The sequence below is a fragment of the Thermobia domestica genome, chromosome 12 (genome assembly GCF_964235325.1).
Source record: "Thermobia domestica chromosome 12, izTheDome1.hap1.1, whole genome shotgun sequence".
In the NCBI taxonomy this organism is placed as follows: domain Eukaryota; kingdom Metazoa; phylum Arthropoda; class Insecta; order Zygentoma; family Lepismatidae; genus Thermobia; species Thermobia domestica.
Window position 1 is genome coordinate 90,122,813 of NC_137465.1, and position 12,382 is coordinate 90,135,194.

The following is a 12,382-nucleotide window of genomic DNA, read 5'->3' on the forward strand; positions in this document are numbered from 1 at the left end:
TATTATGTCCATTTCTGGTACCAAAACGAACTAATTATGGACGTACAGACGCCCAATGGACGTTCAGAGGACATGGACTTTTGGTCCATACGACGTAGACTGGATATACACAAGACTGTTACTTTGGGACAGTTGCCATGCATCCCGTGGACCTCCAGAACGTGTCCATTTTCGGAGCTAGAATGGATCAATTATGGACTTCAAACTGATGTGGAGGATGTCCATATGTGGATATCATTGGAACCTGAACGTAAAATTGTGACTATTTTTGGTTCCTACACGGACCAATCATGGCCCTTCACTGAATGTTCTAAAGGACTGCCATAGAAGAATTATTCACTTAAAGCCCGCTACAGAAGCCATACTATCTAGAATTAATCTATTTTTAACATATGTTAAATTTTACCATATCGATGCGACATCTAAATAAGCCATCTGCCATAAATTTTTACTATCAGTCAACAAATACACACGTCAACATTCATACCATAAAGTTTTATGTGCAAAAAAAAAAAGCAATGAGACATATTTCTAATACGTTTAATATTTCGTACCTTTCCAGTCAAAATTCTTGTTCTGTGTTCCACGAAAATAATTGGTTTTCAATTTTTATCTACTGAAAGGTCAAACTATTAGAAGATTCGGTATCAATAGCAAATCTAGTTCCAATTTTACGTGAATTAATCCTTCCTTAATATAATGCATCCTTATCTCCCGATCTGTAAGTTTTATGTAAAAACCTAAGTCAATTCACTCTAAAATTTCAAATTCATTTGTAAAATATCAGTTCTCTATTTTCCTTAGTATTGAGAACAGACAAGACAGCCACGCTTCACTTTTCATATTGAAACAAATGATGACCAAAACTTTTTAACACTATCCCAAAAACTTTTTTTCTTTTCTTGCATAGTATCATACTCATAGGAGAAACATTAACTTCAATCAAAACATGTCGTACATTAATGGCCGAGAACGTTTCATATTATTGAAATTATATACATTAAAGAATAAGAAAGGAGTAACCTAGAAAGAAGCGAATAAGATAACAATATATTTTATTGGATTACCTCTAATTACATCTTAAAGTTCTTAACAGTGCTTTTTATATTTGAGTTTTTGTAGATATACTTCTCAACAGTATTTCTCTTTTTAATATATTGAATAAGATTGTAATACGATTTTTTCGCATATCAATGAAATCAAAAGTTTGGTATACCTGTTTTATTCTTGAGATCATAAACTCATAATATTGTTACTAAAATAAATACTTCTTAAAAACAAGTGAACTTTAATCTTCTAGAAGTAGGAGTAAATATATACATAACCATTTTAGTTTACATAGATGTATGGATATATTATATTTAACTATTATATTATATTACAATGATTCACTGACATATCATGAGATTCTTTCTTCATGCGCTACATTTTTATTTTTTCTGAAATTAAGAAAATGAAAAAAATAATTCTAGTTATATCAACATTACAACGATCAAAATTAAAATCAGATTATGAGGTTTCTGTTAAGTAAGGTTCTTTATGTTTAACTTTAAAGAGTAAGAATTATATGACGGATTCAACCTGGGACATTTTGGCTATAAACTATACAATCGAAACTCAAAGGTATACAAAGTTACAATTACAAATTTCAAATTGCACTACAAATTACAAAATGTATTATTAGCGGCAGTTTCAAGTTTTAAAAATCTACTTTTTTCTTGCAGCCTTGGACCACAAAATGTTTCCTTTTCATACTTTATTCTGTTCAAGCACAATACAATGAATCTCAAATTTCACGTTTAACTTCCACAAGTCGTTCAATCTAAGAAACAGGCTTTCTCATTTCATTGTAAGAACGAAGAATGTTAAAGGAAGGGGATTATTTTCTAAAATATCGGAAAAACATATAATACTGTAAGTACGAATATATCCCCACCTTTCCGAAATAATATATGTACAGGTGGCGGCAGTGCGAAGCTCAACAGTGGCGTTGTTTCCAAAGCTTAACACATTTAGGCTTTATAGCAACTTTTGTTACCACGGCATAGTATCGTATTTGATCGCTTATTTAGGTTTTATAACAAATATTTAAGCCGGGTTTTTTTTATTGGTCAAGTCTAGGATGGACCAAAGAACATCCCAGATGCGTTTGGGAACCGGATGGGGAACTTGGCGATGCCAAGTGGGGGCGGAGGCGCGTGACATTTTTCTTAAAGCAAATTTCAGAAATTTTTCACGCCTTTTATTTTCAAGATATCAGATTGACACTTTGCATACGGACTGCGTGCGCCATTAGGTATTTCTCAATTTTTTTGAGATCCCTATGTGAAATCAGGGTCGGGTACGAGAGGCTCAAGTGTTTTCCGGAGGGGTCCGAGAGGGTGAATTTTTCAGAAAAATTTCCGATTCTCCCGATTGTTCCGGTTCATGTGTACGATACGGACATGTAGTGGTGTCGTTGGAAAGAGCTCGTTATACTGAAGAAAATGACGTTTGGACCACGATTCTAGGTCAGATACTAATGACGCAATACATTTTTGAGTATAAATATATGTCGACCCAGGCCCGGGCCAGAAGAGCGCAAAAATTTCGATTTCTTTTTTCCAAAAAATCTCCCAGTTTTTTCCCATTTTCAATGTATAATACGGACAAGCGAGTGATACCATTCGAAAGTATCCCCTATCCTTAAGAAACAAGGTATGAACCGTGATCCTACGACAAATATTAACGAAGATGTAGCTGTTTGAGTGAAAGTCTCAGGTTAACTCAAAATGTGGAAATCCTAAAAGGTTCAAACATTTCTATGCATTTATTTATAGTTTCTTACCTTAATCTACTACTTATGTAGCATGAATACAAATGAATATCAAGCTGTTCGGTGAAACTATGACTTTTCTTTTAAAAAGTTTTGTTAAACACTGAGTAAACACCCTGACATTTTTTAAAAATTAAATTAAACGGGTAAGTGTAAGCAAGTATACTATTTCTTCAATACAACATAGCTTCTTAGTATCATAGAGTTTGTTGTCAGAGTACATTAAAGTTCAGTTTCTATTTGTACGTTATCTTGTTCGTCTACCAGATGTTCTGCGCAATCTATTAAAACAACCGTAATATCATTTTACTATTGACATTTGTGGAATTTTATAACTTGAAAATACACTTGCTCAATATATCATAACAACTAACCTTTGTTCTCTTCCCTTCTGTCTCTCCTTCGTTCGTCGCAGCCACTTCTGAATTATCGTCTCCACTTTTTCTCTGTAACTGTCCCGCAAGCTTTTTCTACGGATTCTGTGGAAACATGAATATGTGTTATAGTTGAGTCTGCGTGTATTATTTTGACATTCTAACATCTGCAAATCTATGAGATCTAAACTAGTTACAACCAGAAAATGTATAAACAGCAACTAAAGAATTTTGCAGCAATTGACATAATCATGCCTGTTCGCCTATAACCAGGGCCGTAACTTGTGGGGTCAGGGAGGGCAACTGCACCTCCAAGGAAACTTCCAGCCGTTCGACAGCTACCACTTTAAGATATTTTTCTAATTCCATATACTGTACATGTAATTATAAATGAAGCATCAAACAGGTTCACTACATTACATAAACAAAACAGCACACAAAAGATAGATAAAACAAAAATGAGTCGTGGACCCACTTCAGTAAAAAATGTCTACTATTAAGTGCCCTAGAAATAATATTTATTCTTATGGCTTTGAGATTTGTAAGTATTGTCTTTTCATTTAATTTGTCATGTATAAAATGGACAATGTAGAGTGCGGGAGGGTCCAAAAAGAGTAAGAGAAAGATGGAAAAAAGATATATTTTCGAATTTTGTAGGAGGGTTCACAACAATCTTTTGGAAGGGGCTCAAATATTAATGCTTGACCCCCAGAAAAAATGTAAGTTACGGCGCTGGCTCTAACTTTAATTTAGAGCAAGACATGATATATTATGTGTAATTGAAAGGTAAAATGTTATGAGGCAGATATTTGTAATCGACTTCAAAAATGTTATCTATCTCACATTGAGCTCATTTACTACGAAAATATATTTATCGCACATTAAACTTGCGCAAAAAAAAAAAAAAAAAAAAAAAAAACACTAACGCAAAGGATGGCAAACACAAAAAGTACAAATAACTGCCCCGTAATACTATGTAAATATTTATTCAGTTTACTCTTCCTAATATATATGTCAACGATGTGAACTGCTTTAATACTTTTTCATATGTTCTGGAAATTTACATGTACTATTTTTTTTAAAAAAGGAGATAAACATATTTGTGTCATTGAACGTCAAATTGTCACACTACAGCCCATTTTCAAACCGACCCTTTAATTTCAACTAAATTTTATTTCCGTGTTATCCTGGATAAAAGTTTAATTAACTGTCTTATAAGAAATGATCAAATCAATTACAATTTTATCTACGTTCATTATAGCTTACAATTTAACCTTTAAATATTAGGACTAAAACCAAATTGATGATACAATATTTTTGACATTTTTTATATTTCAGACGCGTGCCTCTGGCAAGATGCTACACGTATGAACCTAACACTGCATTTCTGGTAGGACAGTACTGCAAATGTCATTTAATTCTGGAGATGATGGGTTATGGACTGTGTTGACATGGAATAACCCAGCCACATATCATCGGTCCTAAACACGAACTGACATTGGGTCTCGCACAAAATAATCCATTATTTGATTTGCCGATAAAGCTTTTAGTTCCAAAGCTATTATAATGAGACTAGCTTCGAAAGAAATGTTCGAACGACGATCATATTTCATATGGTCCCCATTTTGAATCTAAATATTATTTAAATGAACATGAATGTTACTGATTACGACGGCACATGTTTTCCACGATTTCACTGCACGCATGAAGTCTTTTGAGCTACATCGAATTTTCGGGAATACTTTTATTCTCCTGTCTCTTCCCCTAGAAAAATAGTCACATGAGTTAAGACTGTAAATCAAAATAAAGTTTTAAATCAGTCCATGGCATTATGCTTTTATGGTGCAATCCGGGATTCACATTAGTCCAAAGCGCACATTTTGCTTGTTAACCACACCATTCAAACAAGTGATGCCTATCACAAAAGCACATGATGTTAAGTTTCCGTATTATCTGGTAACCAATAATATCCATGTTCACTTAAATGTTCAAAATCAAACAGGCGCTTATATTCTACATGTTCTGAAAACAAACATTTCTTTACAGTGTGCTTTTTAATACTAATCCCATTACACTATCCATACTAAAAATATTTTATCGAGAAAACAAATGGTGGATTACTCCATGCAACACCCATGTCAGTTAAGTATTTCCCCTTAAAACCGACAATATATCATAAAGTAAATGGAGCAAGTAGGAAAAACTATCCAGGCATTCTGTACTATTTACTTACCAAAAACAACTTTCATTCTTAATTTTCCAAATGCGTTCTTTAATTTTAGACCACAGTACTGTACTTCACTGCCACCGCATCACTTAACTGACGTTTCAATTGCATCTATTCTCCCAACTTTACTAAGGTAATTTACCTTAAAAAAAGAAAAATATCACAAAGTGTATTTAATTCAAAATTATGCATAGTAGAAAATAAAGGAAGCCGATTTATAATAAAGGTCTAAAATTAGGTAAATGAAAGTGTTCACATATGTAGCATTTCTAAACCCATCTCTCATGTCATCTGCATAGAAAGATCTCCGTAGAAACATAGCAAATATTAACCTCATGTTGAATAAGGCGACCACTTCACCGAAGGAAAAAAACATTCCAAACGAAATGTCTTTAGAATAAGATGACATGAGTATGACTAGGAAAGAAATGAAAGAAGGAAAAGAAGATAAAAGAAAAGAGAATTAAGAAACAGTACCTAACTTATCCACATAAAACAATAACCCTGAGAGAAAACGTTTACGACCTAACTCCGTAATTAAATAATTTCACTATTTTTTTTAACGGGTCGCCGTTTCAACGATTAATCTATCTTCTTCTGTGCTATACAGCACTGAATACGTATATATCTAGATCATATTTAGATGAGTAATAATAATTAGATATTACTTCATAAGTTCGATTGACACTGTTTTCAGTGCATGCCTAAGCTTGATATTGATTCTACTCTCATATATATAATCATTCACTATTGAAATATTCTTTATAACTAAAACAGAGTAAATCCACACCACCACATCAACCTAACATATACAAATAAGCAAATACATTAAAATCTTACTAAACTACCATTAGTTGCTACGATGCATTCGTTTACAAATTATAGAAAATAAAGAAACATTTTTCCAGCTGGAATTTTTATTTACTTTTAATAACTCGACATATTCAAATTAAAAAAAATATATTAAAATGAAAAAAATGAAATAAAATTTTTGAGTTTTACGTCCCACGTGTATGCCGGTTAGGCTAAAGGAGACGGTGATGATGAGTAATGAGTGAAATGGTGGAATGAAGAAAGTGGGAGCAAACGGGAGAACCGCAAGGAAACCCACAGAAAAATATTAAACTTCGAAATAAACACACTAATACTTTTCAAAATGGAAATACCTCCGTCCATAGCGGAAGTAAACAGTAATATGGTTTCAGCAATATTTCACATAAGATTCGTAGTATCAAGTGATTTTCAAAACAGTCAATGGTTAAAGAAAGAAAGGAAAAAATCTCTACTTGACAGAAAAAGTTTTATGAAAATTTTTTAATAACATTGCGCAAAGTTGCACCTTAAAAAAATGTAGCACAAATATTCTGAGTTTAGTTCTCAAGGGAATGTTCCATAGCATTAAATATATTGAAATTTTTCCATATTCTTCCAGAGCTATTTCAGAACAATGTATATATATATAAGAAACTGTTCCACTGTGTTGTCGATATATATATCATTAGGCAAACTATTTGTTTATGAAGAAGACGGTGTATTTATGAATAAAATTTAGTAAATCACAGTTCCAGTAAATTACTAATACCTTGCCATTAACCGTTTCACTGTAATTTTTTTACTTATTTAAATTAATGGTGATTCATAATCTAGATATCTTCTCAGTACATTATTATGGTTTATTCAAGGAAGTTATAAAATAACATTTATATATTATTTTATAACATCCTTGGGTTTATTGAAATTATATACTAATGATATGTAAACTTTATTTTGATTCCGACATATTTGGATATCTGTGTTAACCTGTCACTATTTGCACTTTTAGAAAGATATAAATCGGATGTGATTTCGCACTATGGCAACTCCAAATAAATAATTATGGAAACACTGTTCTATAAAGATGAACGCACTAAATTAACGCAAATTAAACTTTCAATTTGGGTATTGGATTTTTCTTTTGTGATGGAATGATTGCTACAGATTACAAAAATTTTCATAGTTCCTGAAAGTACTCTCGCCCGTACACAGAAATCATATTCACAAATATTGACTTTACATGACAACATCGAATATAAATGTTAATATTTTATCCTTCTATCAACTTATTTCGAATAAAGGTTAAAATTTCGCAATATAGCTGCATTTCCAGAAAATGTCGTCTGTATACTCATCGATGATTAAGTGAGACGGTGCAGAAAATTGAGACTGAAGTGCAGACAAGCAATTTACAAAATATTTTCTTATTTAATTAAGTAGAAGTCTTAAACATAGGTATTACGGTATAAAATAACATTTCTGATAATTACATTCAACTACAGATATTGCTGTGCAGTCCCGGTCTAGTAAAAAGGTTTACTAAGTTAGTTACAAAAATATTATAGTAAAACTTTTAAATTCGTAATAACAGAAGCTTGTAGACACATACAGTAGTATTCCTGTAAGGACGTTAATTATTAAAAATCAAAAATAATACATAAAAATAAAAATAAAACTTCAGCAAATCTCCAACCCAAAGTTTTTAATCAATAAACAGTTTCTTTTAACTAATCAAGGTATTTTCACAAAATTAAAAAAAGTAATGTTAATTGCGTACGCAGGTGATTAATATTCCTCCTTATTGGTGATTAGCTAGGCCTAGCTGATGTTAATGGTACTATTTCGCTATAACTAGCAGAATTATAATCTGTTGACCCACTATGAATATCGGATTACAGGTATATTTAATGTAGAATAATTTCTCAGCAATATGGTAAACGACTAAAGATCATGAACCCATTTCGGAACTAAAATTCCAGAACCTCAGTTATAGGCTCGTTTAAATGAAATATTTGTATATATTCAACATGTCAACTGTTGGAGATGTCTCTATCATAAATAATAATAAAAAAAAATTCATATCAAGGAGTATGCGAACTGACAAAATTTTTAGTTCGAGGAAAGAGATAAGAAAGAAAAATATTCAAAGAACGAACATCGAATGCCTCCAAGCCGATAAAAATATCAAGTAATTTAAAATTTATTCTTTCCCCCCATTCCTAATAACGCTAGCTTCTTAGATTTTGATTAATCGACATCTTAAAGTCATCATTGATCAGAGATACAAGGAAAAGAACCGAAGTAGCAAAAAAAAAAAAAAAAAATAAATAAATAAAAAATAAAAAAATAAAATTAAATTAAATTAAAAATAATAATAATAATAATAATAAAAAAACGAACAATTTTAGGTAGTAGAAAATAACAAAAACGCAACCATTTGTTGACTTAAACCGAAACAATTAGACATAGACCCTAGAAACGTATGGTCCTCACAATACAGACCGATTATACTATCCTGAAACCCGCTATAAGTCAGTGACCAAGCAGAGATAAGAAGGAGGACGACCGTTAGAAAGTTCCCCGTTAGTACCTGCGCCTAAGTTATTCCGTCTCCGCTAGACGACCTTCAGAAATGGAATTTACAAACAAATTCTATATAACAAACAAACTTGGTTACCACCAAAAGTCGGTTAAAAAGCAAAGAAGATATTAGAAAGGAACCCCCCCCCAAAAAAATCCAGTTTAAGAAATTTAAATAAAAAAAAATTACTATAATCAAAAGGTGAACTAAGTAAATATATTCTTTTTTTCTGTAAATCATTATCAATTCTTCATCCCGAAATTTGACAATAAATTAGCGTTTTTACCAAAGCAGTCAGAATGTCAGCAAGCTTCAATAAGAGATAAATAACATGTCCGGAGGAAAGCATAAAATTAAGTCGGATAGTTATAGTACAACTCCATCGGTGATGGAAAATAACGTTCAACTTTCCTACTGTGAGCTCCACACATGTCCCTCCACATCACGACATCGCCCTGCTCCAAAGGAATCATGACAAACGCCATGAAGTATACAAGGAGATGAAAATTTCCTCTCAAACAGAAACAAAGTAGGAAGAAAATACTTAATTCGCAAGATATCAATACGCATCGATGTCATTACACTATTCGTTTTCACTTACACACCGAATTGCGACTAATTTCCACTCAACCTTATCTGGTCGATATACCTTTTAGGACGAAATTTTATTTATTTATTTATTTATTTATTTGCCATCAACACAACAGGCATAAGCCCAATTATAGTGTTGGTGTATTACATAATGCATTTACAATAGTTTTCTTAAACATAGAGTTCATATTGCAGATGTCAATTTCTTTCTGTTTGATACATATTTTGTTGTAAGTAGAACACATTCTCCAAATTGGTGATTTCAATAATACGTTGGTCCTGGCTTTTTTGCAATAAAACAGACCAGTGTTATTAGCACGAGTTTGAAGTGTCGGGACATGAAAATTTAATGTTGATATGAGATCCGTACAATTAAATTCGTTTTGTACTATTTTATGGAGAAAAATCAAATCTGTCACATTTCGCCTTTGCTCAAGTGTAGGGATACAGAAGTTGTCTATTAATGTTAGATAATTTTCATAATATGGGTAGATTCCAGTTGTCTTGTACATCAACTATTTGATAAATTTAGATTGGACCTTTTCCACTTGGTGTCTGTATTGCTGTTGTGATGGGTTCCAAATCACAGCAGCATATTCCAGTTTTGATCGGACATAGGCATAATACATTTTTGTTAGTGTAGTACTATTGTTAAATTCCTTTCCAGTTCTAATTATGAACCCTAACATCTTGAGAGATTCGTTAACTATGTTCTCTACATGGTTATTAAATGTCAGTTTCGTATCAAATATAACTCCAAGATCTTTGACTGAATTTAATCTATTTAGTAAGATCTGATTCATTGAGTAATCAAACTCTATTTGACTTTTGTTTCTGGTAAACGATAAAATGTTACATTTATTTATGTTTACATTAAGTTTGTTAAGAGAACACCAATTAGCAATATTTTCCATGTCACGTTGTAAATCGAGACAGTCATGGATGGTCTTTATCCTACCGTATATTTTGAGGTCATCACCAAAAAGCAATTTGTTACTTAATAATATATGATCAGGGAGATCGTTAATGAATAAAAGGAACAATAACAGACCTAGATTAGAGCCCTGGGGAATTCCAGAATATGCAATATAATCAGATGATTTATATTCCTTGTAGATAACAGTTTGTTTACGATTATTTAAATATGATGAAAAGAACTTGATCAAGGGAGAAGAGAAATTATATTCGCCTAGCTTATGTAATAATATCTTGTGATTGACTCTGTCAAATGCTTTTTCAAAATCTATATATATTACATCAACCTGACATCCTACATCTAACGAATTTGCTATAAAGTCTGTGATAAGTGCAAGGTTTGTTGTTGTTGATTTGTGTGGGATAAAGTCATGTTGATAAGGTGAGATTACGGGTTGGAGTGGTCAATTATCCGTCGGAATAAGATTTGTTCAAATATCTTTGCAAAAGTAGGTAAAATTGATATAGGCCGGTAGTTATTTATTTCGTGTTTATCATTGGTTTTTGGTATTGGGCAAACTATAGATGATTTCCATTTATCCGGAAAAACGCATGTTTTTAAAGCGAGATTGAATGCAATCCTTAGCGGATATGTAAACGCATCTATACAACCCTTTATGATATATGGAGGTATTCCATCAGGGCCAACAGCAGTTCTGGGCTTTAATTTTTTGATTGCCATTACTACTTCAGATTGAGTGATTTCCTCAATGGTAAGTGACTCTAGTTTGTTACTTACATAAGTTAATAAATTGTTCGTAGGAATGTCAGTGAAACCTGTATCTGGCACATATACTGACGAGAAATACTGTGCAAAAGCATTGGCTATTTCATCATTATGATAAAGTTCGCGTCCCTCATAATTTAATTTCCCCCCAAGAAGATGCTTAGTCTTATTTTTTATAAAATTCCACAATTCATTAGCATTGTTATTAATGTTATTTTCAGAATCTTGTATGAACGCTCTGTATGCCAGCTTAATTTCTTTATTTCCCTACGCAATTCATTGAATTTATTGAGATAATTTACTTCTTTATTACATTTGTATTTTTCATGATACCTTGCTTTAGTTTTGATTTTTTTTATAATTTCATGTGTAAACCAGCACGGATAAGCTGTTCTTGAGTTGTTTTTAAGTGGCACGCACTTGTCAAATACACTATAAATAATATAATAGAGATTATCAACTAGGTCATTGGCGTTTTCATATTTCTTTAGGCAGTTCCAGTCAATAGATGAGAATTCAAGATACAACTCTAAGAAATTAGCTTTCCTAAAATTATATCCTGATATATTAGTTTTCTTTTTAATCTTCGCGCTCTCCTGCTGCAACACGTTTATTACTAAGGATGGATGGTGTACATCTTCTGGAATTAGTGGACAATATTCCCTACTGAATTCTATATTCGTTATATTAGAGAGAACCAGATCTAATGTACGATTATTTTCGTTCGTCACATTATTTAATGATTGCAAATTATAATAAGACATAAATTCATATAAATTCTTACATTTAGAAGAGCTTGTTTCAAAATTAAATTCCGTACCGTTTATTTCCGATAAATTGAAATCACCAATCAGGAGAACAGGACAACCTTGAGGACAATTAATTTCAAGTCGAGTAAATAAATCATTATACAATTCAATATTAGATCCCGGTGAGAAATACACAACTCAAATATATATTGTTTTCCCCTCACTGTTTATTTTGGCAATCAAGCAGTCATAATTATCATCACACCTGTCCAATAAGAACATGCAATGTTTACTTAGGGCTGCAATAAGAACACCCCCACCCCTTGATTTACAGGTTTTGACAGAGTTTCTGTCTTGCCTCAACACAGTATATCTGTTATCAAATAACTCAGCATCATAATGAGATTCGTTAATCCATGTCTCAGTGATTGCAATTAGATCGTAATTGTTAGTTAATACACCACAAAAGAAATCACATGTTCGACCACGTAAGCTACGAGCATTTTGATAGAATATTTTTAGAGAGTCTT

General features: G+C 32.1%; 1 protein-coding gene across 3 annotated transcripts in view; it reads right to left on the reverse strand.

The window, feature by feature from the left end:
• Positions 1–1,063: 1,063 nt before the first annotated feature.
• The window catches only part of LOC145666540 (THAP domain-containing protein 11-like), a 28,642-nt gene continuing 17,323 nt past the window's right edge, over positions 1,064–12,382 (reverse strand). For 2 of the 3 annotated variants that reach the window (XR_014127779.1, XR_014127778.1), the window contains 3 exons: positions 5,423–5,558; positions 3,190–3,294; positions 1,064–1,439 (listed from right to left, as the gene is read on the reverse strand). The gene's annotated coding sequence lies outside the window, so the exon portion shown is untranslated. Of the gene's footprint in view, positions 1,440–3,189; positions 3,295–5,422; positions 5,559–12,382 lie in introns of those variants that run through there. The other variant, XR_014127777.1, reaches the window with a different exon arrangement.